This window comes from Cervus elaphus, chromosome 33, assembly GCF_910594005.1.
Source record: "Cervus elaphus chromosome 33, mCerEla1.1, whole genome shotgun sequence".
In the NCBI taxonomy this organism is placed as follows: Eukaryota; Metazoa; Chordata; class Mammalia; order Artiodactyla; family Cervidae; genus Cervus; species Cervus elaphus.
Window position 1 is genome coordinate 66,340,741 of NC_057847.1, and position 17,211 is coordinate 66,357,951.

The 17,211-nt window shown below is 38.6% G+C and overlaps 1 protein-coding gene across 1 annotated transcript in view; it reads right to left on the reverse strand.

Annotated features, from left to right (window-relative positions):
- GPR39 (G protein-coupled receptor 39) overlaps positions 1–17,211 on the reverse strand; it is a 384,835-nt gene that overhangs the window by 335,917 nt on the left and 31,707 nt on the right. Inside the window, exon 2 of the mRNA XM_043894069.1 lies at positions 17,127–17,194. The gene's annotated coding sequence lies outside the window, so the exon portion shown is untranslated. The remainder of the gene's footprint in view (positions 1–17,126; positions 17,195–17,211) is intronic.

A 17,211-nucleotide genomic window follows, 5' to 3' on the forward strand; every position in this document is an offset into this window, starting at 1 on the left:
GGCATTTTCACTCTGCTTGTTGACTCTAAACCCCACTTGTTCTTGTTGTTTGGACTTGAGCTCAGTCTCTCTTTTCCATTGCAACAGAGTTGAACTCCATTGCAATAATCTTGAATATTACCACTTTAACACGTGTAAGAATAGTGTATCTCTCACAGCTGAGACCCCTGTCCAAGCTGTGCTGGTGAAGGCAGGAAGGATTTCTCCTTGGCCCTTCAGGTTCTAATGACCAGGGTTGCTTTAGGCAGGCTCTCTGGTGGTGGGGATCTAGGATTCAGAGCCTGGATACTACAACTAGAGAAGAAGCTTTTCCCCCTGGTCATCTTCAACCTCCATCTTCACTGCTACCAACAGTGAGATTGTAGAGACTCTCAGTGAAACCCCAAGGTCAGGAGGAGCTGTGTTCAGGGTCCCAGCATGATGAGAAAGAGGACCAGAGTTGGGAAGCAGAGGTCCTGGGGTGAACAAAGGGAAAGATGTTGGGTTATGCTCAACAGGGAGGCTGCCCATCCTCAGGTGTGTGAAGCTTGGCATCCCTTCGTGTGTAGGAATATATGATCCTGGGGAGAGACTTCTGAGACACAGCACCCTGCAAAAGACTCAGTGGAAAGGGTACACTCTCTTAACCCTCAGGAACAAAAGTTTAGGTGAGGTCGGTAGAGAAAAGGAGAAAGAAAGAAATGTTCTCCACATGCTCTGGGAAGCTATATTATTCAAGACTCATGGTTGCAACTAACAGTAACCCAGATGATCTGAGGAGAAAAGGAACTTCTTAGTTGAAAGAACTGAAAAGTATAGGAATAGTTCCCATTTCAAGCAAAACGAGATCCAAGGGTTCAAATGATGTTGTCTGGAAATGCTGCTCTGCCCTGCTTTCCTGTCTGTCCACTGTGTTCTCTGGCAGGCACCCTCCCACCTTGGTGGTGAAGTGGGCCATCGCCTCCTTGCTCTGGGCTTACAGTCCACAGTCTAAGGATCCCAAGGAAAACAGCAAGACCTTTTTTTAAAAAAACATTTCCAGCAAAAGCCCAGACACTGTTTCCAATTGGTGCAGGTTGGTCACAAACTAGTCCCTAAGCCAATCACTGCGCCCAGGACACATGCTCTGATAGCCCACATCCCAGTCAGGACCTCCTCCCTGAAGCACATGGGGGATGGGATGTGGATTATACATGAAATGCGTGGGCTGCAATGGGTGGGGTTAGATCTCCTAAAAAGAGATCAGCTGTTACTCAAAGAAGTATCCTGTGCTAGCAAAACAAGTGACCACTTTGCAGCCAGCAAAGGCTCCCCTCCCTCAAAATTGTATCATAGTTAAATGCTGGAACTATGAAGACAGATGGAGATAGGTTTTGAGTCTTTAGTAGTGTGAGCTTGGCAAATGGTTTCATTCCTGTGGGCCTCAGTTTTCTCACTGTATGACAGGGATACAAGCTACACTGTGGGTATGCTGGGGAGCATTAAATGAGATGATACAAAATGTTCACTAAATGTTACCTATGATTAGTCCTTCTTCCCAACCACCCCTACTATCCCCAGTTTAAGATTAAACTGAATGAGGTTAAGAGCTTATTTGCTTTTTTAAAGGCTGTTTCCCCACTCTTTGTATACAGTAGGTACCCAGTCAACATTTCTGGAATAAATCAATGATGACAGAATTAATAAATGTCCTGGGAATTTCTACTCTTAAAATGTTATCTCCCTAGCCTTAGCAAACAGAAGTAGTCATTTCCTTCTCTTTACCTGTTGGTATTTTTTATCAACTCTACTTACCACCCTTAGCAGCAAGAATGAGAGCCAGGAATGTGTTTGACTCAACTTGGGATCCCATGCTGGCCTAGTGCCTGGCACCCAGAAGAGTATATGTTGATGAATAAAAAAGATCACCTACTCAAACTGCTCTCCTTACAGAGACAATCTCCTTACAGACAACAATCTCTGTTGTCACAGAGATCCAGAGAGGTTAAACAATTTCCCCAAAGCCACACAGCTTCCCAGCTGAGCTATGACTTCTAGTTTAATACTCTTCCTTCTACTTCATACCATCCAGACCCTGGTGCCCTTGTGCTACCAAGAGCAATACTCACTGCTAAGGATAAAGTGACATTCTTGATCTTCTAGAACAGAAGGTATAACAGGAAAACAAGTCAGTCAGTTCAGTTGCTCAGTTGTGTCTGACTCTTTGCAACCCCATGAACCGCAGCACACCAGGCCTCCCTGTCCATCACCAACTCCCGGAGTTTACCCAAACTCATGTCCATTGAGTCAGTGATGCCATCCAACCATCTCATCCTCTGTCATCCCCTTCTCCTCCTGCCCTCAATCTTTCCCAGCATCAGATTCTTTTCCAATGAGTCAACTCTTCCCATCAGGTGGCCAAAGTATTGGAGTTTCAGCTTCAGCATCAGTCCTTCCAATGAACATCCAGGACTGATCTCCTTTAGAATGGACTGGTTGGATCTCCTTGCAGTCCAAAGGGCTCTCAAGAGTCTTCTCCAACAGGAAAACAAACCTGACTCCATATTGGATCTGTTCTTCGGCTATAACCCTTGTTCTCTATTGCCTGTGCTTAGTCATGCTCGTTCTGCATCTCTTGTTAAAGAGATGTGGCCTATAGCATGAAATACGCAAGACAGTCCATACTCACAGCTCTGACCATTAAAGGTATAACACTGTTCTATTCATATAGAGGCAAAAAGTTGCAGAGCAGAGACTAACATCTGTCTCATTTGGAGGTTTACAGAATCATTGTGACTGGACTTAGGTGGGCAGCCGTAAGAACAGAAGATTCAGGGACCAAGAAATCTGCAAACACCAGACACACCCCCTCCCTTTTTAGTATAAAAGAAGCCTGAATTTTAACACGAGTAAGATGGTTCTTTAGGACACTAGTCCACCATCTTGTTGGTCTGTGGGCTTTCTGAAGAAAGTTGCTCTTCCTTGCCCCAACACCTCACCTTGTCTTTTGATTTACTGGCTTGTTATGTGGCGAGCAATACGCGCTTGGACTCAGTAACATAGGGGCATCTTCAAGAGGAAAAGTGACCAGTACAAAGAGCAGCATCAAGTTCCAAATGAGAGGTCGAGGATCATTCACTTGCTCCATCCCACATATAGAAGCATTTTCAGTCTCATATTTTTCCCTTTTGTGACATCCACTTCTTTGCAATAGTTCAGCCAATCCCACACAGCTCCCATAACCAAACCTAATACCAAATGTAACCACCTAGTACCAAACCACTGAGAGAAGTGACCAACAGGCCTTATTTGGACTGAAGACTTCATGCTAAATTCCACAACAATGGGTTGATAAGCTCTCCTCCATGCTATCCCATCCTGTTCTCCTTCTGAAGGAAGAGGCCTACGCAGAGGTCGAGCCAGTGTCATCCCAACCTAACTACCCCCATACCCAATTTCCCAAAGCCCAGGTGCTCTGCCTAGTTAATTTGTATCAAAAACAGAATCTACCATTAACGCATTCAGGACAGTTTATGCTATTCTCATTGGAGACCATGAGAAGATATTTTATTTCTTTATTTGATCAACAAACATTTCAAGAGCTACTACGTGCCAGGCACTGAGTATACCAAAACAAATAAGTGAATCATAAAAAATGTCTGTCAGCTAAGGCATCTAAATAATCCATTAATAGCATTTATTTCAAAATTCCCCAAACTGAAAAGCTTTCTCATTCACCACCAACTCATTTCAACTGGTATTTAATTCAAAGAAATGCTTTGAAGAGCATGTCATTATCAGCTTTTTAATTAAAAGGAAAGATTCTTTCAAGGTAAACTTGATCTTCTGACCAGCAAAAAGGTGTTTTCCATAATATTTTTTTAAATGAAAACAGCAGGTGGGTCCAGACTGCTCTTTCATAGATAGAAGGAAGGTTGAGGTGATGTGTTCACTGCATTCTTAACACCAGGAAGAAAGGCTGCTTCTAAATTTAAAGTATGCTGAATGTTTTGATGTGAGAAGGAAGCAAAACATGTAATACTCCATTAAAAATCTCTTTTGGAGGAGCTCAGAAGAGCCCAGTGCAACTTTTTCCAGGACTCAGGAGAACAGAAAATATATCTCAGTGAATTAACCTGGCTGAGCATAAACCATTTTGCTTCCACTTTCATTTGTAACAAATTCACTCATCTGGCAAAGTTAATGACCCTAACGTGTTAGTGTTAGCTAGGCTTCTGGAACGTTCCCCAGGATCCCAAAGCTCCTTCCTTATAAGGCATTAGAAAATATCCTTTTTAGTATAAAAAGGGACATTTTACTTTCTTACTTACCAAGTATCTCATTTTTGAGTGAGGAAACTGAGGCCCAGAATGGTTTGCTCAAAAGCACACAGCTAATGAGTACTAGGTGCCAAGACTAAAACAAGTCCCTTAACTCCAAACTGAGTTACGCTTAAAGGAGCCCATTAAATAATCATATTCCTTGTAATTTACACAAGAGTCTACCTATTGTTAAGGGTCTGTGCATGCTCAGCTGCTTCAGTCCTGTCTGACTCTGTGACCCTGTGGACTGTAGCCTGCAAGTCTCTGTCCATGGGATTCTCCAAGAATACTGGAGTGTGTGGCCATGTTCCCTCCAGGGGATCTTCCTGCCTCAGGGAACCAACTCACATCTCCTGTGTCTTCTGTATCGCAGGCAAATTCTTTACTGCGGAGCCACCAAGAAAGCCCTGTTAAGGGTATATTATGTACCAAATACTTTACAATTACATTTTTCTTTAAATCCTCCCATAAAACCGCCAAGATAGGGCTCATTAAACTAAACACTAGAGTGTTTAAATAATGCCAGTATGTAGCACTTACAGTAAACCAAGTACTTCCTACATATCATCTCAGATTTTAACAAAGATTCTGCAAGGTACCATCATCCCTGTTTTACAGATGAGACTTGTTTCTCTGAGAGATGAGACTAATTGCCAAGTTCAGAAAGCTAGGAAATCATGGCGCTGGATGTAAATCTCCCCCTGAAAGGCCTATTTTATCCCACACAACATCTCTCAGCATTAGGTACTCGACTCCAATAACAGCGCAACGAGCCAAGTTGGCCAAGGCTTCCAGGTCGGGGCCAAGCACTCCAGTGTAGTGGTGGCACATGAGGTGACATGTGTTAGGGTCTACCTGGGCCTGAGCTGACAAAATCAAAAGTCTGACCCTACCATTTCATTTAGGGGTGGCTTGTGCCCTTGAAGCAAATTCACATTAGTGACATCACAAAATAATAATCACGTAACAATGATTATGACAGTAATATTGATAACATCATTCACTGAGTATATGTTATATATGATATGCTTCATGTCATTGTCAGGCTTCCCTGGTGGCTCAGTGGTAAAGAATCTGCCTATCAATGCAGGAGACACAGGTTTGATCCCTGGGACAGGAAGATCCCCTGCAGAAGGAAATGGCAACCCACTCCAGTATTCTTGCCTGGGAAATCCCATGAACAGAGGAGCCTGGCCAGCTACAGTACATGGTATCGCAAGAGAGTCAAACACAACTGAGTAACTAAACAACAACAAAAGAAGGTCCATTGTCACTAATTATCAAGGAGATAGACTTATCTGCCTAAGAGACAAACCCCAGGACACATTCTCACGTTGAGTCACGGTGCTTAAGCGTATCCTTATAAATATGAACAAAGAATTGTCACAGGAGGGGAGGGTCTTTAATGAAAGATCATTGCCAAAAGTTGATTTTTCCTTACATAAGTATTAATACAAAGAGCTTCCCTGGTGGTCCACTGGCTAAGAATCTGCCTGCCAATACAGAGGACATGGGTTCGATCCCTGCGCCTGAAGATCCCACGTGCTGAGGAGCAGCTAAGACCACGTGCCCAAGTACTGAGCCCATGCTCTAGAGCCCGTGAGCCTCAAATACTGAGCGTACATGCCACAACTGCTGAAGCCCACACGCTCAATTAAGAGCCCGGGCACCACAACTACAGAGTAGCCCCCGCTTGCCACAGCTAGAGCAAGCCCACATGAACAGTGAAGACCCAGCATGGACAAAAACAAATAACTCTTTTTAAAAATTTGTAAGAATTTGACAAGCTTGGTCTAAAATCAGAACTGGTGATATGAGAATCAGTACTCAAATATTGACTAAGCCTAAATAATTACAAAATGTCATTATGTCTAAGGTAATAATCTGGTAAGATTTTGAGAAATTTGCCTGTGTCATCACGTAGCAACATTTTTACAAATCTCATCACAATATGTGTTACTCCTGGGAAGACTTAAGCAGTTAGGCAGTCTTCTACTGGGACTTGATTTTGACAATTTTTTTTTTTTTGTCTTGGTATTTCTTTTTTTAACATTTATTTTATTTATTTTTAACTGTGCTAGATCTTTGTTGCTGCACAAGGGCCTTTCTCTTGTTGTGGCAAGCAGGGGCTACTTTTCATTGCAGTATGAAGGCTTCTCATTGTCATTGCTTCTCTTGTTGCAGAGCACAGGCTCTGGGGCCCAAGAGCTTCAGTAGTTGCGGTGCACAGGATCAGATGCTCTGCAGCCTGTTAGCTCCTCCCCAACCAGGGATGGAACCTGTGTCCCCTGCATTGGCAGGACTCTGAACCACTAGACCTCCAGGAAAGCCCCTGTCATGGTATTTTTAGAATGAAACTGTTTTAGGCCAAGAGAGATACATCCCATCTTACTATACAGTGGCACTAACATCTCAATTTTATTCACAACAGCAACTAAGACCAACCTCATTCAAAATATTAGAGACAGGAACTTATTTGGAAGTGTCTCCAAAGCTACCCACTCTTTTGCAGCCTTTGGTCTCTTCTGGATGTCTCTGTAAGGCAAGATCATGGCCATAAGAACTTGCAAGGAATCAAGTAGAAACCATTAGTCCTAAAAGATGGCTAAATAAAGAAGAATGAAGCCTCCAGTGTAAGTCCATCCTCCTATCCCCTCAAGAGAAAAAAAAAATATTTCCAAGTACTAGCTCTATTGAAATATTTCCTATTAATATATACATGGAGACATTTAACTTGATGACCAAAAGGAAGATTCTATGAGCATCAGGAATAGGTTCCATCACCTTCCCACCCTGTTGGTGGGATTGTAAATTTGTACAGCCATTATGGAAAACAGTATGGAGATTCCTCAGAAAACTAAAAACAGAAATACTGTATGATCCTGCAATCCCACTCCTGGGCATATATCCAGAAAAAAATCATAGCTCGAAAAGATACATACACCCCAACGTTCAGAGCAACACTATTTACAAAATCCAAAACATGGAAAAACCTTAAATGTCCACTGAGAGATGAATGGATAAAGACGTGGTGTATATACACACAATGGAATACCATACTCCTCAGCCATTAAAAAGAATGCCATTTGTAGCAACATAGATGGACCTAGAGATCATCAGACTAAGTGAAGTAAGTCAGAAAGAAAAAGACAACTACCATATGATATCCTTATATGGGGAACCTAAAATATGAACAAATGCACTTATCTACAAAACAGAAACAGGCTCACAGACATAGAGAACAGACTTGTGATTGCTAAGAGGGATGGGGAGATAGGGGAGGACGGATTGGGAGTTTGAGATTAACAGATATAAACTATTATATATAAAATGAATAAACAATCATACAGTTCCTACTGTATATCACAGGGAGCTACAGTCAATATCCTGTGATAAACCATGGATCACATCGTTTCGCACTGTGCGAAAAAAATGTATGCATATAACTGAATTGCTTTGCTGTACAAGACAAATTAACACAACAATGCAAATCAACCATGCTCTTCAATAAATTTAAAAAAAAAAAGAATAGGCTCATCTCATTCCTCTTCTTAAGCCAATAACTCATAGCTAGATAGCTGAGAAGGAGCTGCTGGATTCTCATGCTAAGAACCCTGCATGGTTGTCAAAAGTATACCCAGATAATAGAACAGCTCAAATCAAAATGTTGGACTGAAGTTTTATGCCGGAAAAGATGTAGACAATGTGTAAAAGCAAAATCAGTAGAGTCATAAATGGACCACATTCAGACATGACACAGCTCCAAATCTAGTCTAAACAGCAGTAATTTCTGGGAAGTTTTCTGCAGATTACTTTCATTTATCATATATAGATTCTTTTATCCTTACATATTGAGTTGACTCAGTTTGAGGACCTACATGCCATTTTCTTCCACAACTACACCAACATACACAAACTCAAAAAACATTAATCTCATTCAAAAATTATATACAAACCAAATGAGAGTGGGTCTGGGTTTAATCACCAAAAGTTGTTTGGAAAATTGTCTATTCATCTGGGGGGAAACAATGAACTAAGACCTCTATCTCAAGCTATAAACAAAATTAAAATTCCAGAAGGATTAAGTATTTAAACAAAAAAATAAAACTATAAACATGCTACAGATGATACATCTAGCTATGTGGCCTGGAAGGGTTGAGAGACTCTCCCCCAAGAAATTGAAAAGTGTTTATTTATGAAAACCTACTCAAACATAGTAACAGCAGGAATCTGAAGCTTCTTGCTGGAGGAGTTCTGATCCCCCTACTGAGCTCACTTGGCAGTAACAGTAGATTTTACTACAAGGGCAATGCTGGGTGAGAAAATCTACAGCCTTGCTGCAGGCGGGCAGACTTGATTTGGGGCAGAGAGTAAGAACTCTCACTAGTAGGGCATACTTCGTCCTCAATTGTTCCAGCTCTTTGAGACCCCAAAGACTGTAGCCCACTAGCCTCCTCTGTCCAAGGGATTTTTCAAACAAGAATACTGGAGTGGGCTGCCATTTCCTTCTCCAGGGGATCTTCCCAATCCGGGAATGGAAATGGTGTCTCCTGAATTGCAGGTGGATTCTTTACCTGTGAGCTTCCTGGTGGCTCAGACGGTAAAGAATCTGCCTCAAATGTAGGAGCCCTGGGCTCGATTCCTGGGCTGGGGAGGTCCCCTGAAGAAGGGTATGGCTACCCACTCCAGTATTCTTGCCTGGAGAATTCAATAGACAGAGGAGTCTGGCAGGCTACAGTTCTTAGGATCACAAAGGGTTGGACGGGACTGAAGGACTAACACTTTCACTTTCCCATTCACACTTCTTTGCCTGCTGAGCCATTGGGGATGCCTCCTCACTAGTAGTATTGTTCGCTAAAGTAGTGGAACTATAAGAAAAAGAAAAAAGAAAGACAGAATGGAAAAAACTTACAGATTTGCTAGTCTGCAGTTGTAGTTTCATTTAGGGCAAGTGGCAGACCAGCCAAAGAGTTTATCCGAAGATCCTAGAAATGAGAAAGCTTTAAGAGGGCTAAGTAAATGCTCCACACATCTTTAACTAGGGAACTACATGTGAACAGGGGAGACTTGAGAGAGCTTGATGTAAAGTGAAAGGCAAGGCAGACTTGACAACTGGCTTAACTTTCAATGTACTCTCCAATCCACAAACAGATTTATTAGCAGAGATAGAACATTTACAGACTCAAGATAGGTGAGCACAACTTCTGCCTAAATCTTTGGTTGATCGCTAAGCAGACACTGAGGTGACCCCAAGGAAGTCAGGCCAAAAAAATTAAAAAAAAAAAAAAAAAAAAGACGTTAGTGGCCACATTCCACAAGGAGACAGACTACCATTTACAGGAAAAGTACAAAAATAAAAGAAAGAAAAGAAAATCTCATGGGTAATAATCAGGAACCTCAGAGGGGAAATGAATGTATTACCTAAGATGTCAGATCTCAACAAAAATTATGAAACAAAGTAATAGAAAAGGGTGATCATAGTCAGGAATAAAAACAGTCAATACAAATTAATTCTGACTGTGCTCAGATATTAAAAATACCAAAGACATCAAAGCAGGTATTAAAACTATGCACAAAGAATTAAAGGAAAAAGAATTGTGTTAAAAGAATTAAAGGAAAATATAATTATAACAACAACTGATAATAGAAAATCTTAAAAGAGAAATATAAACTATAAAAAGAACCAAATGAAAATTAAGAGTTGAAAAGTTTAACAAAATGAAAAATGAGCTTGAGAGTAGATGTGAGATGACAAAAGGAAAAATTCATAAATTTTAAGATAGGTTAATAGAAATTATCCTTTGAGAACAACACAGAGAAGAAAGACTGAAGGAAAATGAACAGACTCATAAAAACCCTTATGACAACAGAAAGAATTCCAACATATATGAATTCGAGTCCTGAAAGAGAGAAGAGAGAAGAAGAGGTAAAAAGTAACTTAAAGTAATAATTCTTGAAAACTTCCCAAACTTGCTGATAATCTTTGATTGGCGGGTTCAAGGAACCCAACAAACCCAAGTAAGATAAACACAGAGATTCACACATTATAGTCAAATAGCCGAAAGCCAAAGACAATGAGAAAATTTTGAGTGCAGTAGGAGAAAAATGACTATCACATATAGAGGAACAATATGTACATCAGCTGAGTTTTCATCAGAAAAGATGGAGGCCACAAGGCAGTAGAATAGCATATTCAAGATGCTGAAAGAAAGACTCTTAACTAATATATCTAGCAAAACTATCTTTCAAAATTAAAGGCAAAATAAAGTCACTCAAAGATAAACAAAAACTGAAAATTTATAGCTATCAGAACTTTCTCCTAAGAAATACTAAAGGAAGATTTTCAAGCTAAAAAGAAAATGATGTCAGATTGTAACTTGAATTCACAGAAAGAAATGAAGAGCATTGGAAATTATAAATATTGGATAAACAAAAAAGACTATATAAACAGGTATTATTCTCTCTCCCTGAATTTCCTTTAACAAGTGATCGTATAAAGCAATAATTATAATTCTGTACTGCTGGATATATATATCATATATAGATATAATATACCTGGCAATAATAGCAGAAAAGAGGGAGAAAGAAATTGAGCTATATTGGAACCAAGTTGTTGTGTTGTACCAAAATGGTCATTAAACTGGAGCAGGTTGTAATACATTTACATATATATTGTAACCTAGAGCACCACTAAGAAAATTAATTTTAAAAACAGTTAATAAAACACAGGAGTTAAAATGACATGCTAAAAATATTTAACACAGAAGAAGGCAGCCAAAGAAGAACAGAAGAACAAAATATACATAGACAAACAGAAAGAAAAATAGCATATATAAATCTGAGTGTATCAAAAATTATATTAAGTGTGCATGAATTAAACACTTTAACCAAAAGCCAATCATCATCAACATGGCTTTAAAAAAGCAAGTTCCATACCTCAACATAATAAAAGCTATATATGACAAACCCACAGCAAGCATCACCCTCAATGGTGAAAAATTGAAAGCATTTCCCCTGAAATCAGGAACAAGACAAGGGTGCCCACTCTCACCACTACTATTCAACATAGTGTTGGAAGTTTTGGCCACAGCAATCAGAGCAGAAAAAGAAGTAAAAGGAATCCAGATAGGAAAAGAAGGAGTGAAACTCTCACTGTTTGCAGATGACATGATTCTCTACATAGAAAACCCTAAAGACTCTTCCAGAAAATTACTAGAGCTAATCAATGAATATAGTAAAGTTGCAGGATATAAAATTAACACACAGAAATCCCTTGCATTCCTATATACTAACAATGAAAAAACAGAAAGAGAAATTAAGGAAACAATACCATTCACCATTGCAACAAAAAGAATAAAATACTTAGGAGTATATCTACCTAAAGAAACAAAAGACCTATACATAGAAAACTATAAAACACTGATGAAAGAAATCAAAGAGGACACAAACAGATGGAGAAACATACCGTGTTCATGGATTGGAAGAATCAATATTGTCAAAATGGCTATTCTACCCAAAGCAATCTATAGATTCAATGCAATCCCTATCAAGCTACCAATGGTATTTTTCACAGAACTAGAACAAATAATTTCACAATTTGTATGGAAATACAAAAAACCTCGAATAGCCAAAGTAATCCTGAGAAAGAAGAATGGAACTGGAGGAATCAACCTGCCTGACTTCAGGCTCTACTACAAAGCCACAGTCATCAAGACAGTATGGTACTGGCACAAAGACAGAAATATAGATCAATGGAACAGAATAGAAAGCCCAGAGATAAATCCACGAACCTATGGACACCTTATCTTTGACAAAGGAGGCAAGGATATACAATGGAAAAAAGACAACCTCTTTAACAAGTGGTGCTGGGAAAACTGGTAACCACTTGTAAAAGAATGAAACTAGAACACTTTCTAACACCATACACAAAAATAAACTCAAAATGGATTAAAGATCTAAATGTAAGACCAGAAACTATAAAACTCCTAGAGGAGAACATAGGCAAAACACTCTCCGACATAAATCACAGCAAGATCCTCTATGACCCACCTCCCAGAATATTGGAAATAAAAGCAAAACTAAACAAATGGTACCTAATGAAACTTAAAAGCTTTTGCACTACAAAGGAAACTATAAGTAAGGTGAAAAGACAGCCCTCAGATTGGGAGAAAATAATAGCAAATGAAGAAACAGACAAAGGATTAATCTCAAAAATATACAAGCAACTCCTGAAGCTCAATTCCAGAAAAATAAATGACCCAATCAAAAAATGGGCCAAAGAACTAAACAGACATTTCTCCAAAGAAGACATACAGATGGCTAACAAACACATGAAAAGATGCTCAACATCACTCATTATCAGAGAAATGCAAATCAAAACCACAATGAGGTACCATTACACGCCAGTCAGGATGGCTGCTATCCAAAAGTCTACAAGCAATAAATGCTGGAGAGGGTGTGGAGAAAAGGGAACCCTCTTACACTGTTGGTGGGAATGCAAACTAGTACAGCCGCTATGGAAAACAGTGTGGAGATTCCTTAAAAAACTGGAAATAGAACTGCCATATGACCCAGCAATCCCACTTCTGGGCATACACACTGAGGAAACCAGATCTGAAAGAGACACGTGCACCCCAATGTTCATCGCAGCACTGTTTATAATAGCCAGGACATGGAAGCAACCTAGATGCCCATCAGCAGACGAATGGATAAGGAAGCTGTGGTACATATACACCATGGAATATTACTCAGCCGTTAAAAAGAATTCATTTGAACCAGTCCTAATGAGATGGATGAAACTGGAGCCCCTTATACAGAGTGAAGTAAGCCAGAAAGATAAAGAACATTACAGCATACTAACGCATATATATGGAATTTAGAAAGATGGTAACGATAACCCTATATGCAAAACAGAAAAAGAGACACAGAAATACAGAACAGACTATTGAACTCTGTGGGAGAATGTGAGGGTGGGATATTTCAAAAGAACAGCATGTATACTATCTATGGTGAAACAGATCACCAGCCCAGGTGGGATGCATGAGACAAATGCTCGGGCCTGGTGCACTGGGAAGACCCAGAGGAATCGGGTGGAGAGGGAGGTGGGAGGGGGAATCAGGATGGGGAATACGTGTAAATCTATGGCTGATTCATATCAATGTATGACAAAACCCACTGAAATGTTGTGAAGTAATTAGTCTCCAACTAATAAAAAATTTAAAAAAATAAAATAAAATAAAAAAGCAAGTTCCAACTACACATTGTCTTCAAGAGCTTTAGATTCAAAGACACAAATAGATTGAAAGAAAAGGAATGGGAAAAACATATATACTATGCAAAGTTATTGCAAATACCAACATTAATATCATAAAAAATAGAATTTAAGACAAAAAATACTACTAGAGATAAAGAGGTACATAACGTAATGAGAAAAGGACTGAAACACCAGGAATCTATACGAATTCTAAACATATAGGTACCTAATAGGAGTGCTGAATACATGAAGCAAACATTGGCAGATCGTAAATAAACAATTTGTTAATTATAGTTGGAGATTTCAAATCCCTTTTCTCAGCAACTAAACTAGAAATAAAATGAATAATGATACAAAAGGTGTAAATAACTATCATCCAACTGTACCCAAGTAACAAATATAGAAGATTGCACAACGGTTTCAATCCACATGGAACATTTTCCAGGGTAAATTATATGTTAAATTATAAAATCTCAAGAAACTTAAAAGGATTAAAGTCATGCAAAATACATTCTTCAACCACGATAGAGCTAACTTGAAAATCAGCAACAGAAATTTGGGAAACCTTCAGAACTTTGAAAAATATATTTCTAAATAACCAATGAGTCAGAGAAGAAATCACAAGGTTAATTAGGAAACATTTCAAACAAAACCAAACATACTAAAATGTATGAGTGCAGCTAATGCAATGCTTAGAAGAAAATTTATAGTGTTGAATATGCTTAAATTAGAAGATCAATAATCTAAGGTGTAAAAAGAAGAGCATATCAAACCTAAAGTAATTGCATGGAAGGAAACAATAAGATCAGAATAGAAATAAATAAAAATAAAAAACAAAATCAAGTTGATTCTTTGAAAAGATAAATAAAAGTGATAAAACTCTCAGTAGACTGACAGAAAAAAGATAGAATACATATTACTAAAATCAAGACTCAAAGAGGGATATAACTTCTGATTAACAGAAATTAAAAGAATTATAAGAGATTATGAACATCTGAATGCCAGCAAATTACACAATTTCAATGAAATGGATAAACTTCTAGAAAGGCAAAAATTACCAAGCTTGACCCAATGAGAAACTAAAAATATGAAAAGATCAATAACAAATTAAAAAATGAATTAGTAATTTAAAATCTTCCCACAAGAAAAGCCCAGGTTTGGGTGCCATTACTGGTAAATTTTATCACATATTTAAAGAAATAATACCAACCCTACACAAACCCTTTCAGAAAATATATATATTAGTTTGTTAGGGCTGCTATAACAAAGTATCCCAAGCTGAATGGCTTATACAACAGAAATATCTTCTTTCACAGTCTGGAGACTGGAAGTCTAAGATCAAGATCTCAGCAGGGCTCATTCCCTTTGAGGCTTGGGGAAGAGTCTGTTCCTGGCCTCTCTCCTTAGCTTTCACATGGCTGGTTTACAGCCTATGTCTTCACACTGTCTTCAGTTCAGTTCAGTTGCTCGGTTGTGTCCAACTCTTTGCAACCCCATGGACTGCAGCACGCCAGGCCTCCCTGTCCATCACCAACTCCCAGAGTTTATTCAAACTCACATCCATTGAGACAGTGATACCATCCAACCATCTCATCCTCTGTCATCCTTTCCTCCTCCTGCCCTCAATCCTTCCCAGCATCAGGGTCTTTTCAAATGAGTCAGTTCTTCACATCAGGTGGCCAAAGTATTGGAGTTTCAGCTTCAGCACCAGTCCTTCCAGTGAATATTCTTTTAGGATGGACTGGTTGGATCTCCATACAGTCCAAAGGACTCTCAAGAGTCTTCTCCAACACCACAGTTCAAAAGCATCAATTCTTTGGCGCTCAGCTTTCTTTACAGTCCAACTCTCACATCCATGCATGACTGGAAAAACCATAGCATTGACTAGATGGACCTTTATTGGCAAAGCAATGTCTCTGTTTTTTAACATGCTGTTTCTAGGTTGGTCGTAACTTTTCTTTCAAGAAGCAAGTGTCTTTTAATTTCATAGCTGCAGTCACCATCTGTCTTCCCTCTGTCCAAATTTCCCCTTCTTATAAGGACACCAATCATATTACATTGGGTTCACCCTAATAATCTCCAGTATTCTTGCCTAGAGAATTCCATGGACTGAGGAGTCTGGTGGGCTACAGTCCACGGGATCACAGAGAGTCAGACAAGACTGAGGGACTAACACTTACACCTTCTTTCTAATAATCTCACTGATTACCTCTGTGAAGACCCTATCTCCAAACCAGGTCATAATCTGAAGTATCAGTGATTGGTACTTCAGCACATGAATTTGAGGAAGGGACACACTCAACCTATAGCAATGAATGAAGAACAAATACTTCACGACTCATTCTATGAGTCCAGTATTATCATCAAGATATCAAACACAAAGATATCAGAAGCAGAGAAAACTAAAGACCAAAATCCCTCATGAAAATTGATTAGGAAACTAAATACATAAATACATATATTTTAATTACACACAATGACCAAGTGGGAATTACCTCAGGAGAATAAGGTTGGTTTAACATCTAAAACTCAATTAATACTATATATCAGATTAGTAGAATGAAGGACAAAAGAAATCACATGATCATCTCAGCAGCTATGGGAAAAACATTTGGCAAAATTCAACACCCATTCACGATTAAAATACAAGCAAACAAAAGAAATTTCCACAAAGTAGATGAATCCAGAACTTCTTAAACCTGTTAAAGAGCTTCTAAAAAATCCTACTACTGTGTTATACTTAATGGTGAAAGACTGAAGTCTTCCCCCTAAGATCAGGAACAAGACAAGGATGTCTGTTCTTACCACTTCTACTTAAAAAGCTACTGAAGGCTTTACCTAGGAATAGGTTTGAGCAAGAAATAAAAGGCAACCAGATTGGAAAGGAAAAAGTAAAACTGTCCTTCTTCATAAAATATGTTATGTCAAAATTTTGATAGAATGTACAATAAACCTACTAAAAGTAGTAAGTTTACCAAAATTGAAGAATACAATCAACAATCTACAAATGAAAATAAGAAAAAATTCCAGTTGTAATAGTCATAGAAAGAATAAAACACTTAGCAAAATACTAACAAAATAAGAGTAAGACCCATACACTGAGAACTTCAAAACAATGCTTTTAAAAGATTTCAATAAATGGAGACGCATATCATATTCACAGGTTGGAAAACTCAGTATTTTTAAGATGGCAGTTCTGCTCAAATTGATTTGTATGTTCAAATTCAATCCTCATCCAAATAGACCAGGGCTGTTTTTATAGGAACTAGTAAGTTGATCCTAAACTGTATATGAAAATATAAGGATCTAGACATGCCAATAGGAGTTTGAATAAAAAAAGCAAAATTAAAAGATTCATATTACCTCATATCAAAACTTATTATGAAATGTACTAATCAAATAGCATTGGTATAAAGATATACATATTAATCAACAAAACAGAATAAAGAGTACAGAAATATCACCCTACAGTTTAGTCTCAAAAAAAGAAAGATGCCAAGACAATTTGCTGTAGAAGAGACAGTTTTTCTCAACAAACAGTGCTAAATAATGCATAGGCATGTGCAATTATAAATAATAAATTTAGTCCTTACCTCACAGGGGACACAGGAATTAATAGACAGATCGTAGGCTTCAGTGTAGAGGTCAAATTGTAAAATGTCTAAAAGAAAGCACAGG